A 14,510-nucleotide genomic window follows, 5' to 3' on the forward strand; every position below is an offset into this window, starting at 1 on the left:
TAGCGGTCTGTCTCCTATGACTGCCCACACCACAGGTCAAGTGCTCATTAAAGCCCAAGTGGTGGGAGCAGGGAGGAACCAGGTTAAGTGGTTTAAAACATGCGTGCCTAGCTCCTGTCCAAAGTCTCCACCTGGAGGGCCTGTGGCTGTGGCAGGTGCCATGACTCACTGCTCTGAAAACAAACCCCCATTCTTCTGTTCTACTTCAGTGTGAGGGCTTTCACTTCTTGCTAGGAAGAGCGCAATAAAATTCTCACCACATTTTCCAATCCACCTGCACCAGTAATAAAGCTCAATACTTTATTTTGTCCCACATTTGGCTCCTGTTTCTGTTCTCAATTAGTCAAAAACCTGGAGAGTTGCAGAAGTGACTTAACTGTGCCCTCCTGAACCTCCAACTGACATGTGCCGTACAGTTAGAGAAATACATGGGTTTGAGATGAAGCTGTCATTAATGAAACACTAACATCGCAAGAAACACAGGGATGGGTGCTACCATTTATAAAATAAGCCAGTAACATAACTTCTTTTTGTGTTTAACTCAGGTTTCAGACATAATGTATTGTTGAACACGTACTTACTTCAATTGAAAATCTTCAGACCACTAGTCTAATATTCTGACCACTTTGGGGAAAAAAAGAAACAAGTCAGCATCACCGCTTCTGCTGCTGCTCAGAAATCGGACTGTCAGTGCTCTCAGTCCTACATTCCAATCCCAAGCTTTGGAGTCTCACCCATCTTTCCCTTTACCAACACAGGGGCCTTCTTCCTAGGCCTCTCCTGCATTGATGAGCCAAGCCTGAGCCATTCCCCAGGGTGCTGAATGCTTTTGTCTGTTATTCCAGGAACTTCCCTGATTACGCCCCAACCATCTCCTAGTGCTGTTCTCAACTGCTCACTAGCTGCAAAAGACCAGCAGGACAGAAAGCAAGCTGATCATGGCAAACTAAGCAATTATGAGGCCAGGGGTAAAGGCCAAGGAGGAGAAGAGAAACAGGAGTGTGTGTGTGTTTGGGGGGGGGAGGGGGGAGGAAACAGCCTTCGTGAGTAGCTACTATATGACCACCTCCCAGCAAAAGTATGGGTACACATCATTAGTCCAATTTCCAAAGGCAAGAGACTCAAATTACTGTATTTTTTGGACTATAAGACACACTTTTCCACCAAACTGGGGGAAGGGGGTGTGTCTTATAGTCCGAATGTAGCTTTACACTTACATTGGTGAAATGTTACATTATTTATGTTATTAAATATTTTACTTTTTTTGCTTCAAAATTTTTTTCCTATTTTCCTCTAAAACCTAGGTGCATCTTATGGTCCAAAAAATATTTTCCCACTACAGAAACATGAAGAAGAATGCGACGTTCCGTGACCTGACAGACCACTCTGTTTTTTCTCAAGCCAGTGCACACACATCCCCAGGCACAAACTCAAACGTGCTGGGGACACACCAAGAAAACGAAGGTGCTGAGCCTGGTATGTCGTGTCAGCTCTCTTTATTCACCCCAGCTTTCCACAATTAACAGACCAGCAGGGAATTTTTTTTCTTTTCTGATGGTAGTTAACATATTTCTACATTTATAACATCAGGATGCAATGAAATGCAGCATTCACGTGAATTCTGAAGGTAAAACAGAGAATTTAAGGCGTTTTCGAGCTGCTCTCGGGCACAGCTGAGCTTCCAAGGAGTACTCTTACTGCCCTTTGCCTGTGAGGCTCTTTGCAGGCAGTTCAAGCAGCTCTATTCTACACACATTTCGGAGGGTAAAAACCCAGCAGATGGGTGCGTCTGGATTTCCAGCAAATCTGGAAACCCTCTCTGACCCTTCCAACAAGAGTCAATCACTCCCTCGACAGTGTTTCTACAATGTTTTATATTAATTTATACTCCTACTCTACCCTTTATCATACCACACAGTTCTTTATGCGTCTGTCTCATCAATTACAATGCACTCCTGTTGGACAGCAACGACACTTTATTCACTTTTGTATCTGCAGCTCCCAGGAAATTGTCAGGAACACAGCACACCACCTGACAAGGTCACTTGTCAAATGAATGAATGATGACTGAATGACTAAAAGACCAAAATCATTTCTCTCTAGAAGGATCATTTCAACACAGAGAATTTTAAAAATTTTTGGTTACATAAAACAAGCCACACTAGTACCAAATGCAATCCCCTTTACAACTACAGTGGGGCTTGGAAGGCTAATTCACTCACCCAGAGTCAAGAAACCACACTCCATAGACTCAATATAAAGACAAGCTAAACACTTTCGGAACACAGCTCTTCATGTAAAGTACACCCTTCCAAATCAGAGAATTTCTGACAATGCAAAAACAAAACCATAATTAAAAAGGAAAACCTTTACAAGCGATGCCTGACCTTCTGTTTACCCCAGCACATTTTATTAAGAGCAACAGAACTTAAGACATAGCAAATTGGATCACATATATTAGTCTGGCTTTAATCACCTGTGCTCTACTTGCTGTCCTATACTTTAAGCCAGCTTGGTTCTCCAGAGGGCAAGTTTCACTACATTATGCAGTCTCGAGAAAGACCTTAATTACTTCAGGGGGGAAAAAGGGTTACAGTTATTAATAATAATGCCTATGATCTTCCTAGCTTTTCAAAGCTTTATACAGATGGTCAGAATCCTCAAGACAATGTGAATGAAAAATGGATGAATAATCATTTTTAAAAGAATGAGCAACATTTTCTCCCATGTTTTAAAAAGAGTCCTATTTATTTTAGCATAAAATTTGCATGTTCTAATATTATCTTGTGAAAAATTTTAATGTCCTGTATTTTAATAAATATGATGCATACTTGGATGCACACATTTCCATTTTTAGGCTACAATGAGGTGACTAAGTAGCATTTTATTCATTAATGCCCCCACAGTGCCTGACACATTGTATAAAATTAATAAACATTTGATTAAGGCTGCAAATACTTAGGTTTGTATTATATGCCAGATGCTGCTCTAAGCACAGGCTATTATAGCATGGTAAACCTAACGGATATGGCACTTGCCTACATGTAGCCTTCAGCCTTGTGAAAAAGGTAGAAATTCAATGAATAAACAGAAAAAAACACATACTTACAAGTGTGCCAACTAAAATAAGGAAAGTAACAAAGTGATAGTAGTACATGGGGCATGTCCTAGTTTCGAAGAGAATATTAAGAATGCCTCCCTTGAAAACATGACACTTGGGATAAAAATCTTCATCCAAAGATTAGAAGAAAAGATCATTCCAGGTTATGGGAATGGCATGTGGCAAAGGCCCTAAGGCAAGATTCAGAAATGGAAGTCAGTATAACTTGATCACAAATAACCAGAAGTGTAGATTTCTTAGAAACTGGCAAAAAGCCAGATAATATATACCTTTTGTGCCACATGTTAAAGATTCACAGCACAGGCGGCAGACACAAGGCCCGCGGGCCGACTCCGGCCCCCACCTTTCTTTGTCCGGCCCGGCACTTTGCTGCTGCCCGGCAGCGGCACAGAGCTCTCGCGGAACTGTTAAGGAGCAGTTATAAGGAGTAGTTACATTTTTTGACACCCCTTAAATTTTAAGGTTTTACTCTAAGTACAGTGAAAAAAATCTAAAATGAAGCATTATAGATGAAGTGTACCCAAGAAAGACCAAGGCCATTAGAATGCCAGAATGCTTGGTACAAAAACGTACACACAGATTTCAAGTTACATAGTAAATGTGTGTATATGATATATTTTCATGATCCCCTACTTTAAATGACTTTTGCAGTTAACCCATCATTTACCAGACATGGTCACACTCTCCTCCCTTTCATTGTATAGATCCACACTAACAGAGAAACAATTAAACAATAAAATGGTCAAATACAAAGGAAAATAAAAAGAACATGGATAATGATAAATTGGGAAATCAGCCTCTGAATAACAGAGCAGGCTGGGATAGAATACAGACATTCTGAATTGTTTACATTTTAACTATATTCACTGTTATATAAAATCAAAGCACTGGCTATAATTATTAAATTTCTCACTGGATCCATGGCTGCTGTAGCTCAATGGACTGAGCACCAGCCTGTGAACTGAAAGATTGCTGGTTCAATTCCCAGTCAGGGCACATGCCTGGGTTGCAGGCCAGATCTCCAGCTGGGGACATGTGAGAGGCAACTAATTGGTGTTTCTCTCTCACATCAATGTTTCCCCTCCTCTCTTTCTCCCTCCCTTCTTTTCTCTAAAAATAAATAAGAATAAAAATTTCTCACTGGAAAACAACTAAAAATCATGTTAATTGCCTGCCAAAACATCACCAAATCTTTCAGAAACCATTCCACTTCATTTCAAAATGAAAAAGAGAGCTATTAGCTATTATTTTGTGAGGTTTTAACTACCCTTGCATCTTCACCATGTACCTGAAACTCAGCAAGCTAGAGAATTCCCTTGGGAGTGCCTCCCTACAGTAATCCACCTGAGAAACATCTCTACCAAAACGAGTTTGAGCATTAGTATCCAAAAGGGGCCAAAGTCAATGCTTTAATTCTATTAGATTTTTTTAATTTAAATCAAATTTTAAAATAAATATACACAGTGATACAGTATTCTGTCTGCAAAAATCTACCCCAAATAAATACTCACCAATATGTAAAAATAAAATTACAAGGACAAACATATTAGCATTGTTTCCAGTGGGGGTCGGGGGGCAATCTAAACATCTAACAAAAAGGAAACATCTCAATAAATTATGTGGTGTTACGCTGCCACAGAACTGTCACAGAAAAATATCCAAAACATTCCAAGTCTATTATAAACTCATTTCTTTTTGTTAACACGTGTGCTTACTAAATAATGTATGGGTAGAAGTAGATTCCACTTTTTACTTGTATCCTTCTTTTAAATTTGTTACAATGAACACATTACTACCCAGGATTTTAAAATAAAGGCATAAAATTTTAAGAAATTATTTGAATGTATTTTATATTTCTTTAAATAAGTATTTTAATTATAAGTAAAACCTAAAAGAAATAAAATTTTAAATTATGTCTCAAAGCACTTTAGCTCTACTAATTCTCAAAGCAAGATGCATTATCTCCATCTCAACCGGGACACTCACTTGCCGAACAGTCCTTGGTCAGCAGCTCTCAAGTTAGATCTAAAAGGTCATGAGGCACCTCCAGGTCTCCCCACGTTTCCCAGACCCCACCATCAGAAACAGGAGGGTGGCAGAGAGCACTGACAGACCCTCCCCAGATTCCTCCCACCCCCAGAATCACGTGCCAGTGCAGTCTGGGAACCCCGGGAGGTCGAGGACCCTGGCCCTAGACAGCAAACAACAGGAGTGGGAAAGGGTGGTCCACCCCAACCCTGAGGGACAGGTGCGATCACCTTCCACACCACTTACGCTGAGCATCTTAAATCAGGTGGACATTCTCAGCACACGAGTGCCAAAATCAACAGGTACATACCCTTGGCTGCCACAAGCAGGAGAAGTAAAGACAGAGGAGTAGGCGTCAGTCTGGGAATCTGCCCTACTGCGGAGCCCTGAGGGGAGTACACGGGACGAGCGCCGCGAGTCCCAGGAAGCTGCCCCACTACAGGAGACTCTCGGCAGGAACAAGTGCCCGAGACTTCGGATTAGAAAAATAATTTAATATGGAACACTCGGGCCAATCTGCTCCGCCTCAACCTACTGTAACGGTTAACAGTCATTACATCTGGAAAGAGAAGAGGAAGTGGGAGGAGGGGGCTGTTACATGCAAAGGAACTTTCATTTTTACTGCGCACGTATAGAGAGGTATTTGTGTATTTGCTGAACCTTTTACCAAGAGAATGGCTGTGGTACTGATGTGACCTTTTAAACAAAAACTGAAAAATATAAACACCTCTAAAAATAATGTACAATTTCACGTGAACAGGTTCAGCGTAAGTGTCCTGCAGGGAGCACAGTAAAGAGCGGAGAGTAACGATGAGTATGTGAAATGGCAGAGTAATAAATACTCCGTGCTAACATTCAGTACTTACTACAAGGCGGGCCCTCGTCTAAGTCCTGTATGTGCATCAGTGTGCTCAAGCACCACACATTATTAGCCCCCTTCACCAAGATGAAACCTGAGGCACAGAGAGTTTATGTAACTTTCACAAAGTCACACAGCTATCAAGTGAGAGACAGGATTCTTACAGTCAATCTGATTCCAAAGACTCATTTTTAATCACAAAGGCATACTGTCTCTCACATTATCTGTAAGAGGAAAAAGAGAAAAGAGTATGAAAATCATAGCATAACGAGAAAATAAATAACCTGATTTAAAAATGGTGAGAGACCTGAACAGGCAGCTCACCACCAAAAAACACAGAGATAGCAAATAAATACAGGCAAAGAAAATGCTCCACATCATATGTTATCAGGGAAATGCAAATTAAAACAATAATGAGATACCACTATACACCAACTAGAATGGCCAAAACCCAGAACACCGGCAACGCCAAGTTCTGGCAGGGATGGGGAGCAGCAGGAACGCAGGCCCGTCGGCGGCAACCAGTGCACCACTCTGCCGCTCCGTGTGGACCGTGGGGGAGGCTGGGGGTGTGTAATGGCAGGGGGTAGATGGGAACTCTCTGTACTTCCCGCTCAATTTTGCTGTAACTTAAAACTGTTCTAAAAAAAGTTTATTCAGCCCTGGCTGGCATAGCTCAGTGGATTGAGCTCAGGCTGCGAATCAGGTATCGCAGGTTCAATTCCCAGTCAGGGCACATGCCTGGGTTGCAGGCCATGGCCCCCAGCAACCGCACATTGATGTTTCTCTCTCTCACTCTTTCTCCCTCCCTTCCATCTCTAAAAAAATAAATAAAACCTTTTTAAAAAAGTGTATTCAAACATTTAAAATAAATAAAAATTAACAGCATCATGGGGTTTTATAGAAGCAATGAGATAAAAGGAGGTTGCTCATATGACTTGGAAGCCTGTTGCAACTTTCTTCTGGAGGTTTGCTGACAGTTCAAACGAGTGGGTAACAGGGCCCTTTCTGGCCAAGCATCTTTCCTAGTTCAGCATTCCTGAGAACACCAGGTTGGGGGTGGAGGTGTTCGTGGCTCCAGGGTGAACAGATTCAAGTTCACCAACTGAGCACTACTTACCTGATAAACCATTTTCCACACGTCTTTGATGTTCTCGCTGCCTCTACCAAACTGCGATTCCTATGACAGTTTTTTCCTTCACCTGCTGCCGCTGTAGCAGGTTTCTTTTTTGTTTGTTTTGTTTTGTTTTGTGAGCATATTTTACTCTGTTGCTATTTTCAAGTCTGTCTTTCTAAAGTCAACTCCTGGGCTCTTCAGGTCTTGATCCTTGATACGTCTGCAGATAAGTTCTATCTTTTTTGCCTGGAACACTCAGATTCTAGGAACTAATGTCTGTCACACACACTGTGGAAATATGTTCTTGTTTTTAATCAGGTTTCTATGAAATCCTTCTTTGTAAGAATTTTCACTTCAAAGAAATTCTATTCTCTTCCTTTTAACACCTTTCCTTGGCATTGTAGGCAGTAAGATGAGGAGAGGACCAAACCAAAAGAAAAAAAGCGGGGTGGGGGGGCGAGGGGGGATGGGAAGACACAAAGGAAGTCTACCACCAATCGTTTCAGCCCAGCTCCCACAAGCTGTGATAAGCACAGATCCACTTCACACCCCACCGGCCTGAACTCAGTTACATGGCCACTCCAGCTTTCCAGCAAGGCTGGGAAATACAGGCTTGTGGTGGCCTTTGGGCCAGCTATAAATGCTATTATCACAGAAGAAAGGAAAGACAGCTACTGAGGGACATTCACCTGGCTCTGCTACACTCATCCTTGTATCCTCACCATAACAACTGACATATACAACACTGGCACTCAGAAATATTTTATCATGCCCTGGCTGGTGTAGCTCAGTGAGTTGAGTGCAGGCTGCGACCCAAAGCATCACAGGTTCGATTCCCAGTCAGGGCACATGCCTGGGGTGCAGGCCATGGCCCCCAGCAACCGCACATTAATATTTCTCTCTTTCTCCCTCCCTTCCCTCTCTAAAAATAAATAAATAAAATCTAAAAAAAAGAAATATTTTATTATGTCTTAAATCAACTCAATTGAAAAAATCAAACATTTACTGATAGCCTCCTATATCAAGTTCAAATTCCTCTGTTTTAAGAGTCCTTCATAAGCTCATATTATCCTCCTTATATAATCTTATTTCTTAATGTTTAAGGGGCACTTAATGTGCTCCATAAAAGCACAGATCTTGTAACCCCACTGCCTGAGTTTTTGTTTTTAAGATTTTATTTATTTATATTTAGAGAGAGGGGAAGGGACTGAAAAAGAGAGGGGCAGAACATCGATGTGTGAGAGAAACATCCATCAGTTGCCTCTCCCACACCCTTAACCAGGGACCTGGGCCACAACCCAGGCATGCGCCCTGACCAGGAATCAAACCAGCGACCTTTTGGTTTGCGGGATAACACCCAACCCACTGAGCCACACCAGTCAGTGCCAAACTGCCTGAGTTCAAAACCCAATTCTGCAGCTTACTAATTGTGTGACCTCAAGTGGGTAACATAACTTCTCTGTGCCTCAGGTTTCTGACGTGTAAAATAACGATAATGATAACAACACCAACCTTCCAGGGTTGTGTGCAGAGCACATGAATGAGCACTCATAGCCCCCTCAGATCAGTAACTGACACATGGAAAGCACTCAGCACACGGCTGGCTCCATTCCTCCCCAGCATTCCAGGCCAACTAACTGTCCCACGGTGTTTCTATTATACTTGAGACTTTATCAGAGCCCAGTGTAAAGTAGTCATTTTTATTTCTGTTCTACCTCTTGAATTCATGGTAACTGTTCCAGTCTTTTGATCTTGAGACATGAAATTTTCCGTAACTTTGTTTACACTATTTGTCCTCAACAGTAAAGCCTTTTTATTTCTTTCCATTTATCTAACGCCTTCAAGTCTCACCTCAAATCCCAACTCCCTCACAAAATCTTCATTGTTTATCTTATTAATTCCAGCTAAATCCTAGAATGCACAGGAAACCCCCACACTCCCGCACCCTCAGCATTCACCCCACTCCTCCAGCGTGGTGATGGTTACAGGGGAAGGGACATGAGCAGCTGCCCTTCATACACTTCACCCAAACAACACACCACACACAGCAGAGGGAACACAGCAGCAGAAATGAGAGCCTGCCTTCCAATAAGGCAAACATTTAAGGGATTTGCAAAACACATTACATACAATGTCATCTTCTCACTAAATTGTTTTGTTTCAGAAATAGTTACCTTTCATTAAAATGTTATTTATGTTAACATACAATGAGTTTAACACTGGTATTTTTAACCAATAAGCATATTAAATCATCTATATTAATTTCTCATAGAGTAAATAGCCCCATATACATATCCAACATCCTACCTTTGGTCATGCTGCTCTCTTCACCTAAGGCAGGCACCACTTTTCCTCTTGGCTTACACAGCTTAAAAATAGCTGTCACTCAAACACACACTCACAGTTCACATGCTTTTGTTTTAGTCTAAATAAAATTTCTTCTGAGGAAAAAAAATAAAGGGCCCTTCCTCTCTCACCTAGCCACATCTAGATGTTACAATCCCTCAAAACTCAGTTCAACAGCTACCTCTTTCATCTTCTCCTGCAAATGATTTCTTCCTACTTGAGTTGCCAAAGCACTTTATCTGAACTTGTCTGGCGATTAACATCTCTAAATGATTTATCCTCCTTGAGTGCAGACTATTTGTCTTGTGTCTCCAGCTCAGCTGACGCTTCAGGCCAGGAGAGTGCTTGCAAAGAGGGAAAGTATGCAGGAGGAATACACACATGCAGAGGGAGTGTGGAGGGAAATGAGCACAGGGAAAAAGCAGGGCGTGGACGAAGGGAAGGGACCCGGGGGAGTGTGGAAAGGGTATGTGCACAGGAATCGCTGGGGTCCAGCCAGATTCCATGGAGAGGAGAAAGGGAAGGTCTGAGAGAAAAGATTACACATAACCTTTCTGAGAAAGCCAAGATCCAGAATAATATTTGAAGGCATTCTCTGAACAGTCAGTGGAATTGCAACAATCACAGCAGCCAGCTTGCACTGAATGATAACTTCATGGTGAGCACAGTGCTCAGGACTTGGCCTGCTGTTCATGAGTTAATCTTCACAGGAAGTCTATGTGCCCTCATATCTTCACTGATTTCCTAGAAGAAAGGGGACATTGACCTGCTTTGCGTCTTAAAGTTGACTTGCATGACCTCTTCAGCAAGACCATATATGTCAAAGCAGACAGTAGTCCAGGAAAAAAGGATTTTTAGTATTAAATGGCCACCATAAAATAATGTAGCTCTAGCTATTGTAAATACTGGCTATTGCATGAGCAGGGAGAAAGGTCCTCCTCTGACTGATAGGATGTGGGGAAAGCTCAAGCCTTTGGGTCCACTTGATTGTGGGAGAAGGGAGAATTGGGAAGGTCTAGGGGACAGACACACGTGAGTTTTGTTTTCAAGCCTGCACAGAAGGATAACACAGGGGCAGGTGTAGAAACAATTAGCTAGCAGCTTGGAGGGCTACTGGCACACCTCCAGGCCTTCAGTGAAGGCCCCGCACTGTCGCTTTCCTGAACATGAGGCCCATCCGTAAAAGGCAACTAGGTTGGCAAGGCAGAAACCAGGGTGGGTTCCTGTGTGCTTGGAGTTGTGAGAAAGGAACCCAGAACTGTCCATGTGACCACAGAGGCGCTGAGGATACCTGGGGACCACCTGAAGCATGGGATTAAAAAGAAAGGACTGTGTGAGGTGTGAGGACTCTGAGTCCAGTGGTAAATGGCCAGGATTAAGGGCTCTAGAAGCTGCTAAAAAATCATGCTCTCAAAAAGTCAGATATTAGTATGTCTTTTCCCAGGAGCTCTCACTCTAGGAGCCTGGACCAGGCAACACAGAGCAGGGTCCAGCAACTGCAGGAGACACCTTGTTAATACAAATACCTCAGTTCTTCCTAATCACAACGTAAAAAAGAAACAACTTAGAACCCCCAGCAGACACCATGTGAAACCAATATGCATGGGCAGCGGTGCTTACGTACTAGGTATAAATAAATTTCTGGTGCTGCTACTAGATTTGGGAATTTTGTTTCATTGTAGGATTTTACATCTATAATCATGATGTTTTCTCTTTTAAATGGAAATGTTTTGAAATGATCTACTACTTAAAGGTTTTAATGATCCTACCTACAGAACTGTATTGGCTGTCTCTTATTTAAAATTGATCATTTCAAAACAACTCTGGTTATTTCCATAATTTTAAAACCACTTTGGTGTTTGAGTCCATTTTGGTATTGTATTGTTTTTATTAAAACTGTCATCTAAGTTTGGTCTCAACTATAATTTTTCCTTCCCATTAGTTTCCTTAGTTGAAATATTATTTAATTTTAAATTCTTAAGCTGGTTAAATACTTAGTCGGTTTTCCCTTGCTCTTTTTTTTCCAGTGGCAATAACTTTATTTTTTTATTAAATTTACTGGGGTGACACTGGTCATAGGATCATATGGGTTTCAAGCGTACTTTTCCATGATACACGATCTGTACGTTGCACTGTGCGCCCACCGCCAAAGACAAACCATCTTCCGTCACCGTATATTTTGCCCCCTTTACCTCTTACTACCCCCCATCCCCTTCCCTCTGGTAACCACCGTTATGTCGTCTGCGCTTTTTTCAATAGAACTTTTATGTAATTTAAGTGCTCTTTCTTATAAAATCTGATTGATGAGTTTTGGTCAATGTTACCATGGCAAAGAAAGTATATTCTAGGTTTGCAGCAAATTTAATTCTTTTTAATGGGCATTCATGGATTGCCCCCGGCATTAATCATGCCACTGTCCCTCTCCCCTCCTGACAGTGTTCAGAACAGTGCAGCCACACAGGTTTGAACTGGAGATGCCACCAGCCGCGCTGCCCAGGGAGACAGGGCCCTTCTGGGAGGAGCCGGCCCCTCCCTGGGAGACACGCCAGAGACCAGGGTGGTACAGACCAACAGTTTTCACTTGAAAAAGTCTTTTTCAAGACTTCATAATCAAATATAGTGTTTATCCTTCTAAGAGAACTGCAATTTTATCAATACTTAAATTTTTTCCCATTAACACCCAAAATAAATCTTTCATTAATATTTTCATTGTGTACTTAGAACCATGCCAAGTGAATGGATTTACAGCACTGACAATGAGGCCAGTCATTTTCCCCCCGCAATGTCTGCTTTGTTTTGGAGGCGAAGATCTGAAACCAGACATCAGAGCTGCGGTGGGTAGGTGTCTCAGTTTTACCAGTTACGATCTTGCCCCTGGTGAAGTAAGTTGTGCCGGGGACTTACACTTCGTAGATATCCACGCATTCTGAGAATAAATCTTAAGTGGCTTAAGAGTTAGGCTTTCATTAGACTTGGGGAATACATTTGTTAACATTTGCCTATTTATTTGTTTGTTTTAAAAAGTGGCTTTTGTGACCAGAAACTTTGCTACTCTGCTACTAGAAGCTTCACCTTTCTGTTGGGACGACCCGACACCTCTGCAGCGGGCGCCTCTTGGGAACTGTGTCATGCAGTGGCCACTCTACTCAGAGTCTGTCTTAGGCGAGTGCAAGTGCCATGTCCACAAGCAGGCTTTATTTTACTTCTTAAAATTCTTCCCAGCACTGAGATTCGCCCCAGGCTGACTAACCTATATGATATCATCTCTTCGGTCCTAGATTCACTGATAATAAGAATATTTGGAAACCCTCTCAGTAAGTACTCTGTAATGTTTACTTTTCACAAAGCAAGATTCAAATCAACATTTCCCTCCATGCCTCAAATCTTCCTCTGCTATTATACGCTGAAATATGTTTAAGTTTTCCCTCCTGTGGATGCTAACTTTGACAGTCCTAAAGCGATGATACAAGTGTTTCCTAGTCATTTATATTTGTTTGATATTTAAATAAAAATTCGACCACAATGGGAAATTAAATACATGGGTACAAACCATAATGTTGTCTATGTACACATTATCTTTGTTCCCCAGGAGTGCCACCTTTTACATAAAGTGAAACAGTTCGGCACCGTCGTAGGTTATTTTACGTTCACATATGGGTACACAGCCTGGGAAGTGGAGCTAACGTAAACATTTCTCAAGTAAAACCACCATCGGCTTTCACTGCTCTTCAATTCTCAGCAGAGCCTCTAAGATTTAGCTATACGAACAGACACACTGATGACTTCTCTCTTCCATATAAAAAGAGGATCATAAACAGAATGAAAATACTCCCATTCCCCATGATGTCCTACACAATAAAGCAATGCTAAACAGGTAAATACTTCATAAATTCCCTTCTCTGTGTAACAGCTGCAAATCAGTTCCTAACATACATTTGACCCTGGAAAATCATAGGAAGTAGCTTTTGATGCAGACATTGCATAACAGTGCAATTTCTCTTTTTGAAAGAAGAACTTACAAATATTGCAGTGGCTAACTGACTCTTAATCACAATTTCAGGAAATACAATCAATACCGGGCCTTTCTTATTATATATGGGACAACTGTTCTCTTTTTAACTTCCCTCTCCAATTCAAATCAATACATTTGGTTAATATTTGCATTAAAATAATTTGATCTATACATATAGAAAACTTGACTCTGCATGGTTTTCATATAAATCTCTTGTAGTAGTTATCTATTGTTGCATAACAAATTACTACAAACTGAGTGGCTTAAAACAATACTTACATAAGCTCACAGTTTTCATGGGTCAGCTATCTGGGTGCAGGTTAGCTGGGTCCCCTGCTCTTAGTCTCGTCAGGCCAGGGCTGCCGTCTCACGCAGGGCTCCGAGTTTACTTCAGCTTACAACCCCCGGGCAAAAGTTAGCTCCCTGCATCGGCAGGACTGAGGCCTTCACCGTCTAGATGCCAGAGGCTGCCTGCCACTGCCCGCCCTGCGGCCCTCTCCAGAGCAGAGCGGTCTGCGCCCTGTCAGGACACGGAATGTCTCTCTAACTTCTCGTCTCTTTGACTTCTGAAACTTCATTTTAAAGAACTCATCTAGTTACTTGGTTCTCATGCCAATCCAGGATAGTCCTTCTTTTGCTTAAATCAATCAGTTGACTGGGGAGCCTAATTCTATCTGCAAGATCTCTTTTGCCATACACGTTACAAAACCATAAAAGTAAAATCCCACTGGATTCACAAATCCCATTCAAACACCAAGGAAGAGTAGTGTTCAGGGCATGTTCACCCAGACTGAAATAACCATATATTGTTATTTTATAATTTATTATATATGGAATTATATAAAACATTGAGCATTATCATGTTCATTCCAGAGGCAGGAATCTTGGGAGGTTATCTTAGAATTCTGCCTACTGCAACTGTCTAGCCAATCAATGGCAACATAAAGATTCCACTGATTACGTGAAAATCACACACAACTGAAAATAGCCAAATATAACTAAGGTAATAGCTCTCATTCTTTTTTAT

At 41.7% G+C, this 14,510-nt stretch overlaps 1 protein-coding gene and 1 long non-coding RNA gene across 3 annotated transcripts in view; one reads left to right on the forward strand and one right to left on the reverse strand.

Moving 5' to 3' along the window:
• Positions 1-14,510, reverse strand: part of RABGAP1L (RAB GTPase activating protein 1 like) — a 454,513-nt gene that overhangs the window by 417,405 nt on the left and 22,598 nt on the right. The window contains exon 2 of one of the 2 annotated variants that reach the window (XM_036015478.1): positions 6,173-6,232. The exons of the other annotated variant lie outside the window; for it this stretch is intronic. The gene's annotated coding sequence lies outside the window, so the exon portion shown is untranslated. The remainder of the gene's footprint in view (positions 1-6,172; positions 6,233-14,510) is intronic. 2 annotated transcript variants of the gene reach the window in all.
• On the forward strand, positions 7,103-7,578 carry LOC118498184. The gene is made up of 2 exons (XR_004900706.1): positions 7,103-7,228; positions 7,444-7,578. It is a non-coding gene; the product is annotated as an uncharacterized LOC118498184 (long non-coding RNA).

This window comes from Phyllostomus discolor, chromosome 14 (assembly GCF_004126475.2).
Source record: "Phyllostomus discolor isolate MPI-MPIP mPhyDis1 chromosome 14, mPhyDis1.pri.v3, whole genome shotgun sequence".
Classification (NCBI taxonomy): Eukaryota; Metazoa; Chordata; class Mammalia; order Chiroptera; family Phyllostomidae; genus Phyllostomus; species Phyllostomus discolor.